Here is an 8,945-nt window from a genome sequence, read left to right on the forward strand (position 1 = left end):
GACATAATACGGTTTGCAGAGGAGATTGGATAACCTCAATCATTGCAGCCTGAGTGATTTGCTAATTGCAACCGTTCAAACTGTATTCTCTTCAGTGCAAGTAAAAAAGAGAGAGAACGCTTCATCATGATTCATGCCAGATGAATTTATTGACTAAATATACAGTACACATGAAAATCCCATAGCATTCTGCGCCACTGCTCAGCGGCATTGTGTGCACTGACAATTGCTTTTGTCAGATAGTCTATTTAGAAATGTTTACCCATATACCCTCAGATTGAAAATTCACTGGCTGAGTAATTTCCCAATATTCATTACAAAGTGGACAACACACAGTCTGGAGTATTTACTGACAGAGTTTGCCAACTGGGAAAGTAAAGCTGACAGAGGGTGATAAAAGGTACAGTAAATGTCAGTAGTTCCATTTGAATTCAGGAGCTTGGCCTTTTTGAAGTGCATAAAAGTCTTTAGAGCTTTCCTCTTCAGTTTGTGGAAAGGTTCAGTGGGAGTGTTGTGGCACAATGATGATTCAGTTCAGATAAATATATAATTTCAGTTCCATCCAACGCAGACACAGTCAGCAGTTTCAGTGTTATGAGAAGATCTGGGCGACACCTGTCCCGTGGTCCTCCCTTATTGCCCCCGTGTCTGTCATATTGCATCCCTTGGGTCTCGGTGCTATACATGCGCAGGTTTGGACAGGTAGGCGATGAGTGCCACTACCACACCCACATACATCCCCGTTCCCCACTGTGATGGAGAGGGCGGCCAGGAATAGTGCTCTTCGAGAGCTCATTCCGGCTCTGGAGAAGTCTCCCTTTGAAATGGCCTTGCCGGTCTGACAAAACAAAGCACACAGAAAGAGAGAGAGTGGAATAAGCCCGTGTTACTCATCATTGCTGAGTGTATGAGTAGGTGTTAAGCTCTGGTTTAAAGAGAGAAAACAAGAAATACTCTCAGGGAGCCATTAGTTACCATGGCAATTAGGTCATTATTCGTCCGACATTGACAAATGTGTTGTTTGGGTGTTATAGTTTCCCATCAGAAAACTGAGCCTGGCCTTTATTATTCATTCTTCTGACATATTATTATTCCCCCGTATAATTTTCTGACATAATTACGAGCCGAGGTGTAGCTATATTTACATATGAAGCGCACTGTCTGTCTATGCAGCACATTACTGTCAAAACACTTTGCTCATATATTACAGCGGCAATAAACCCAGGCCTCCATGATAAGGAATTCCCGAATAGAATACAAAAGATTATGGCATTGTCTGAACAATATCATGTTACATGGCCAGCCCTGTGTGTGATTTGGCGTGTGGGGAATGTGGAGTGGTAGCACTTGCGTGTGCTCCTGTGCTCACTGACCTTAAGCAGAAGGTGGAATAATAAGAGCTAATGACAGGCTGGAGATGTGCGGGCCCTTACCTTGTGAGAGTAGTAAAAGGCAACAATGCCCAAGGGCCAGAAGCAGCAGAGCATGGAGAAGATGGCGAGACCCAGGTAGTCCCGCGGGGGCAGCACAATGAAGTTATCCTCGCTCTCGCTATCACTGGAGCTGTCACTCTGAAAGGCAGCGGCAGATAAAGAAAAAATACATGTCAGGTCGCCTGTGTGTTCTATAAGTCAGACAAATGGGGAGAGAGTGTGACACCTAAATAATAATGGACATGTAGGCACTATTGTGTATGTTGGAACATCTTTACAAAGAAGACGGCTTGTCCACGGCCGACATTGTGCCCTTGTCCATCTCGTCGCCTGGAAAACACGTGCCTGGTGAACCGCGGCGGATTTGGTGGCTCTGTCAACAGGCATGAGCGGGCTGACAGATAACGCAGGATTAACGGATTGGTCCATCATTGCATGCTGACAGGGGAAACAGCCAGAAGACGGCGTCATTTATGTGCTAAATTGCTTCTAGTGCAACGAGAGACCTCCACTGTCTCTCCCCTGCCTCTCTGTGATGCGGACAGGGGCGCTCGACAGGCCCCCGCTACAGTGTCAGCTCGGTTCACGCAGGGCCACAGGGGCCGAGCCGCCTAATGAACGATAGAAAATGCCACTCAAATGTGCGTACGGCGAGCAGGTGACCTTTAACAAAAACATGCAGCGACTCGGGACGTCTCGGAGACATATTGGGTGATTGTCTAAATAAATAGTCAACAAAACACGCCAGTTTCATTTGTCGGTCTTGTAGCCTGCAGGGATCAATCAATGCACGGGACAAGAAACAGTACAAAACAGAAATCAATACGGAGGTGGAGCAGAGGAACAAGCCGCTTTAAAGGTAATTAAAATACAGTCTGGAGGCAAGAAAGCAGGAAGGATCTGTGCTTCTGACTCAATAAAAGGGCAGTCTTTTAATTGTTTATTTATATCTGTTTAACAGCTAAAAACATGAGAAGAAAATACTATAGGCATCCAGTACTGACTTACTTCTCACACAACAAAAAATGCTTAAAAAACATAAAATTGAGATTCCCCCCCCCCATACTCCCCACTCCTCGCCTCCTGTGATCCATCTCTCCTATAACCGTACGACAGTCCAGCATTGTGCACAAACAGAGTAATCCGGCTCATCTGATAAGGCTAGAGCTGATAAGAGCAGAGACTGGACTCACAGGGGGGCGGCCAGTGAGAGCTTGTGTCTGGGGACGCTCTCCTTTCCACTCGGGGGGGGGGGGCCTCGTTATCCTCGCCAGAAGAGGGACAGGCCAGGGAACACACAGCCCTGCGCCCCGTTAGCAGAGCGAGCACAGCAGCACCGATCCACCCACCTCAGGATGCTGAACTCTCTGCCAGTTATTTCCCCCAGTCACACTGATGTTAAGCACAAACTACATGTGCGCTACTTCAAGTTTATGTTTGCTGCTTTCAAAAGGAAAGGGCAATGGCATAAGGAAATAAAATTCCATATTTCTTTTTTTTTATCAACGTTCATATCCTATGGCTTTATAGTATTATTGTACATTTGAGGTATGTTGTAATTATAACAACAGTACATGTTCTCATGCATAGGTTGTGTCTGCATCCAAAAAACAGATGAAAACATAATGGTCTGAGTTTCTGCAACAGGTACAGTATTATAGTGATTTCTAAAGTTACCAATAACAAGTAAAAGGTGGCTAACTTTTTGAACCATTTGATTCTTGCACTTTGTAAAGTTAGTAAATGGAGAAGACTCTTCAGTGAGTTTGAGGAAAGTCATTCTCTGCTCTGAGACACACAAACCTGGACACAGGTGGGAAAAGTCTGGAAGCGCAGGTGCTGAGAGACATGTCTAATATCCCGGCGAGCGAGCCCAGTCTCATCTGAACACTCCTCATCAGGTTCATTTGCTCTGTGCAATTGACATGGAAAAACTTGAGCTGCTGGCTCACCTGCACGGGCTCACTCTCATCAGTCCAATCTCCCCTAATATGCTTGTGGCGTGGCATTACTTATGATATTATGGCGATTCCCGCCACGTTTCCATCTATCTGCCAGGCCTCCGAGTGACAAGAGGCAGCGTGATCATCATCCCAGTGAGGGTGCCATACTTCTTCCTCTGCCAGCTCAGAGCTCGGGGTATTTCACAAGCATCCCTGGGTGAAATGAGATTTTCACCACTTCAGAAGAGCCTTTGCTCTTTTGCTGTCTCAGTTCTCCACGGAGGATGTCGTTATGGATTTAAAAGAACAACTGCCAGGCGAGATAAAATCAGATGTGTCATTTTCTTTGAGCGCAATTATGTTGGAAAAGCGTACAATTACCCTGCACTCGGTTTGAAAGATACTGGTAAATTGACCATTTGTGGAGGAGAGGAGAAAGTGTATGATGCACACAGGCAGTCTATTAAAGAGGCAGATGAAATAATAGGCATTTCAGCCACTGCATTTGGTTTAGAGATGACCCCGACCACTTCACAGTTAATGGTGTCAAACCCAAAGGGCCAAGAATACCCCACTTGTGTTAAATATAACATTCTGTAAGGAATGCACAATATCTTCAAATCAATCTACACATCAACTGGGATTTCCATTTATCTTAAAGGGCTACTTGATATGAAAACACGTTCTTTATGGAAATTGGAGAAGAATGACTCAGACCACTCAGACTGAGCATACAAAACACATGGATTCTGCATATCCGGCAGAGGGAGGCAGTTCAAATAAAGCTAAAAACAGAAGCTGCAGGCTATCAGCAGGAAACGATTTGTAATGGAGCCTTGAAAATGATCAGAACAAGAGAAAAGCACCATCGTATGACATCAGCAGGAGTCCAAGTGTCTAAGGAACAATGGAGATTATTAGCTCAGTGCCGACTACTGACCAAAGAGTGAATATTTCAAATGAAAGAAATGACCAAGTCCTTGGAAAATACAGTGAGAAACATTATTGGAAATTTGACTCACCTCATATTCGGGAACATGCTCCTCCTCCACGTCGTAGGACACAGTCTGGATCTTGACGTCCTTCTCCCCCTGCGTGCTGTCCAGGATGATCTCGGTGGTGACCGCGTCCGGCGCCCCGTCCTTAATTTCGGTGAACGTCGTCTCGAAGCTCTCGCTCTTGGAATCCTTGCTGTGCAGGCTGACGTCATCCTTGTACAGAATGAAGCCCGGTTTGTAAAAGGCCTCCACCGCCACGTGCAGGGAGGTGGCATCGAGGTACTGCTGAGTCTTGTGTTTGCCGTTGGTCCCGGTGTAGTAGTATCCGATGAGGCTGTCCTGATAAGGCTGGCCCGGGTAGTCGCACTGGTAGCCCTGGTAGTCGTTGTTCACCACTTGCCGGTTGGTTTTGTCCAGTAGGGGATTCTGCAGTTCGCTAAGGCTCTCCATCACCAAAGAGCTGGTTAAATCTCGCTCTAGTAAAAGGGTAGTATCCGAGGTTGATTCAATATTTCGGGGGCTGTGAAGAAAATAGAATTAAACGCACCTTTAAATTATAGAAGCTTTTGTTTCTCTTGCAAAACGCGAGGAGCTGCCCGTGAAGAGGTAAAGGTGAGGGCAAAATGGCCGCGTTGACTGCTATTGACACAAGTTAACATGACTAGATTGCTTTTTAAAACTGTTACGGTAAAATCAATACTGCAGGTCCTCTCCGTGTCAGCGCCAACAGAATATGTTACAGGATTCTGTGGCTGTACAAATACACTCCAGCAATTACGCCCAGTGGAGTAATATTGCATGAGAGGGAATGGTAAGGATGTACAATTGATCGCCATCAAAACAAGTTTGCAATCTTTTTGGTATCTTTTTGGTCGTAATAAGCAAACAAGCAAAAGTCTCTGAAAACATGTTCTTGTTGTTGGACAAAGAATAGTTTGAAGGACAAGTTCTGCAACAAACTGTTTGAGTTCATGCAGAAACAGACTCTGTAACAGCTCCCATCTAAATCATAGCTTGAATGGTGTGCTGTGAGATTCTGGAGAGATATCCTTAAAGTCCTCTTGTTCTGACTGAGGGCTGGCCTGCAGAAACCAAGGTCAGGTGAGGTCAGAAAACCCAAGTGGCCAATTTAGACATCCTTGCCATTTCAACAGTACGTAACATCCAGGCCTTATAATGGCCCAAAATTTCCCCTGTGTTGTGGCCCAGACATAAAAATGTACTGTCTACAAGTTCTTATGCAGTACACTGGACTTGCTGTACACAATAGAACAATGGAGGCAAATAATGGACGTTCTGCCCGCAGCAATTTGCCACAGCGAAGTGGAATTAAGGCCAGATCAATTGCAGTTGCACCTCAACATGAGTAATTGTCTCACCCCGGCCACCTCTATGAGAAGTAGCGTGGCCCCGGTGTCCCAGACCTGAATTGAATGTACGGGGGAATTAATCTCCTTCAGAAATCAGCATTCTTCTCACTTGCTCTCGCAACACTGAACCATAAAATCACCATCTGCCGTATGTACAACTGTTGCCTCTATCCAGCCGTCTCCCTTTCCAATATAAATGCACGGAAGGCTGTCTCGCTCATGTCATGGTCGTTCACTCAGTACTCCCAAAGTAGAGTAGCCATGACGGGTGCTATAGTGTCAGCCTGATACCCCCTGCATGTTTGTAGCCCACGGAAAATGGAGGGGTCATGGTGCCGGGTGGCGGCTGACGGAGTGAAAGGGAGGAAAATTAGCGGTGCATATAGAAATGAAACTGACAATGCAGCAGACTGGGCTGTGATGAGTAAATCCCTGTGCAATGACTATGCCATTACATTTTGTATAAACACCATAATTAGGGTCTAAAAATAGGCAATAGCCCATAATTGAATGTGATATTTTGCTTTTCAAAACCCTTTGTTTAGCACAAGCGACTAGGAATACATTTATGTTACAATCAAGATTCAGTTTACAGAGCATGTTATCTAAATACAAGAGTCACATGCATTTGTAGATGTCTAAACTAATAACTATAAACATGGCTTATACACTGGGACTGACTCTATACTCAGGGGTGGTAAGCTACTGTTGTAGCCACAGCAGCCCTGGGTTAGACTGACGGAGGCATGACTGCCAAATCTGAACCATCAGCCCCTTCAACCACCACAAACCACTCATTGGGTGCCTTGCATAATGACACAAGGGTTTGTAAGTTGGAACAGGGATCATAAACACCGACCAATGGATTTGCCACTGATAAATACGATGTATCAGGATATAAACATAAAAAAGACCGGTTGGAGACAGGAAATTTAGTTTGTTTCAAATTAAATAATTGCACTTGGACTTCTTATTTGAATTCACTGAGACAAATAGATTTGCAATTTCATGTGTAAGAATTGGTATTAAAAGTGAGTAAAATATTGCACCTGAGGGTCCTAAATAGCCTATCTGCAAAAATAGAAAGTATACATTTTGAATGGCCACATCATTTATTTAGTTTATGTATATATTAACCCTCACGCTTTATCCCCTAAAGGTAACACGCACAACTCCCAGTACAGCTGACTTTTGAACTCTGACACACGAAGCCATTGAGTCATAGCAGTTCAGGGGCCAGTGGCAAAGAGAGCGAGCCCACGGCTCGGACTGCTCCCCATGCACCATCGTGCGTGTCTTCAGCGCACTGCCAGCCCTTCACGTGCTTCTGAGGCTGAGCACCCACTCTCCCTCCAGATAACAGAGAATTCCATTACACACCACATTAGACAACAAAAAGAAGGGGCCCAATCCACAAATGATTCGTATGACTGGAGGAGATTGGACTTGGCAGTGAAGAGGGGGGTGCATTCAGGGCCCTTTACCACAGACTAATAATATGTTTTACTGTATTTAATTGCATTATAGGCTATTTTACGCAATCAAGTCATTCAATCATGTTGCTATTAATTTTAGAATCATAAAGGCGCAAAGAAATGTGATATATCCTCCCACAAAACAACAATAAAAAAAAAAGCAAAATATTGTTTTTGTTTGTTTTTAAGATAGCATGTTCTACTGTGATAACTTAGCTTGCTCAAAATGTATTAAAATAATAATAAAAAAGCTACAGTAACACCATGCATGCAGCGCAATGAAAACACATCTGAGTTGAGACTTACCTGTGTTAGAAAACCCTCTCGTTTCGCTCATCGTTCCGCGGACGCAAAACAACTCGACGGACTCGGGCGCCCCTGTCTGCTTCACATCACCCTCACCTGGCCGAGACCATTGCTTTACGACGTCCGTTGCGCACTTATTCCGTGTTTGCCCAGGAGAACGGACTTCGCTCCTCCGCCTGCCATGCCACCCCTTTGACAGGACTTTTCGCTCTGAGCTCAGGCGCCAAACAACTCCAGTGGCTGATTCCTCTCCGCGCCCCTGATTGGCTGCGTTGGTGCGAAGGTGCGCGCTCCGATCCACTCTGTCCCTCTATTTACGCGCACGGAATACACACATTCGGGACTTTTTCCCCCCGTCTTTTCTTCTTCTTCACAATTGTCTATTAGGGTGTGCTGCTATTCCGTCGCCGTGCAACATATCAGCCCGGACTCCCTCTTCTCACACCGCGCCTCTCGAGTGGAGAAGTGATTTATTTTTATCCAAAGCGCGCGTCTTTCCACTTCCCACTGGAAATAACATTGTGTAGACGTATCGCAAGCTGTTTCGCCGTTGTATCCCACCGAGGACGCCCACAGAGCTACAGGCACAACACTCAACAGAGACGATGATGCATTTGGTATCTACTATTTATCTGCAGCATAAACACTGGGATTACCCTCTTTCTTACCAAACATGTCATCTCACCTTAATCCACAATAACAGGCTCAACATGACGGGCCGTGTGTGTGTTTATAATTGCTTTCAAAACATAGCCCCAGAAAAAGCCTCTGTTGAATCCATTGCACATTTATATTTGATTAATATTTTAGAACAAATTCCATGCATTTATCATGAGCCTGCCAATTTGGGTTTGCCTTTAACCTTCCCTCTGCTAAGCTGCTTATGATTCCCTGCCACAATTTATCACTGTAAACACTCTTTACATAATATTAATGTGGATGTGTTTGTCGCCAAGGCGCCGGGATAATACGATTCAGTTCTAGGCTATAGAAAGAGTTTGTCTTTCCAAATTTCCAAACCAGTTTAAAGTGTTGCCTCTTGTTTTTCCGAATATACAAGGGAAACAACAGTCCATTGTGATCTGGCTCTAATAGGACCAAATCAGGACTACAGTAGAGGTCTCCAGCAGATCTAAACTGCTGGAGACCTCTACTGCCATGCAAGACTATGGCAATAGTTGGGTTAAGTGTCTTGACCAAAAAACCTGTGCACTGATAGGAGCCGAGATAGAACCTCCTTTTTGCACCATGCTCTTGTACAGCTGCCGCAAGTTCAAAAATTTATCCAAGTCTCGTCCAAAACAGGGCCATACTCTATGGGGCTCTCAAACTGTGGTATGTGTACCACTGGTGGTACTTGGGCTTCTTCTGGTGTCACAGGGTCATCTGCAATGTTAGGACTTCATATCCATTTAAATTA

General features: G+C 44.9%; 1 pseudogene across 1 annotated transcript; it reads right to left on the bottom strand.

The window, feature by feature from the left end:
* Positions 1-124: 124 nt before the first annotated feature.
* On the bottom strand, positions 125-8,006 carry LOC306975947 (synapse differentiation-inducing gene protein 1-like; annotated as a pseudogene). The gene is made up of 4 exons (XR_013794299.1): positions 7,526-8,006; positions 4,399-4,894; positions 1,434-1,571; positions 125-838 (listed from the first exon to the last, which is right to left on the bottom strand). The product of XR_013794299.1 is annotated as a synapse differentiation-inducing gene protein 1-like (transcript).
* Positions 8,007-8,945: the final 939 nt, after the last annotated feature.

Source organism: Gobius niger (genome assembly GCF_951799975.1).
Source record: "Gobius niger genome assembly, chromosome: 16".
NCBI lineage: Eukaryota > Metazoa > Chordata > Actinopteri > Gobiiformes > Gobiidae > Gobius > Gobius niger.